Source organism: Opisthorchis viverrini (genome assembly GCF_000715545.1).
Source record: "Opisthorchis viverrini unplaced genomic scaffold opera_v5_180, whole genome shotgun sequence".
NCBI lineage: Eukaryota > Metazoa > Platyhelminthes > Trematoda > Opisthorchiida > Opisthorchiidae > Opisthorchis > Opisthorchis viverrini.
Window position 1 is genome coordinate 446,946 of NW_008751837.1, and position 617 is coordinate 447,562.

Below are 617 nucleotides of genomic sequence, written 5' to 3' on the forward strand. Positions count from 1 at the left end.
CGAGGCATGAGAGCATTGTTAGTTTCAGGTATCATGGTTACACAGGCTGGGATACAGCTAGGACGCCCATGCCTTTCACTCAAAAGCCTGATTGCAAGGCAAAAATGCAGGCGCATTTCAATACTGGACAAATCACCACGCATATTCAACCTAGGGGGAAGGAGCCTGTGTTGGTCAGACCTGTAATCATTGGCCAACCTAGTATGAGAAACTCTAAGAGTATCATACGGACAACCCACAGTACAGCTCACAGAGTAACACAAACCGCCACACCACGGTAAGGTCCAGTCATTTCGCGGCAGCACGTTTTGTGGTGAAATGTCACTAAACCTTCTTTGTGTTCATGGTCCATAGTAGGGAACGACATACGTCTGGTCATCCATCACTCCAAAGCAACACGTAATAATAAAGGATATAATATGGAAAATTACAGATGGCATTGGGATAAGCGTCATGAATATTCTTTGTGCTCACATTATCGTTCTGTATTAACCATGCCTTCGCCTTCATTTTCAGCTTATGTACGTCTATTCTTAGACAAGTAAAGCGCTATTCATTCTACGCCATTCATTCTTGTTCTCGCGCTCAATCAGAATCGATATTCTATTCGTAACAAT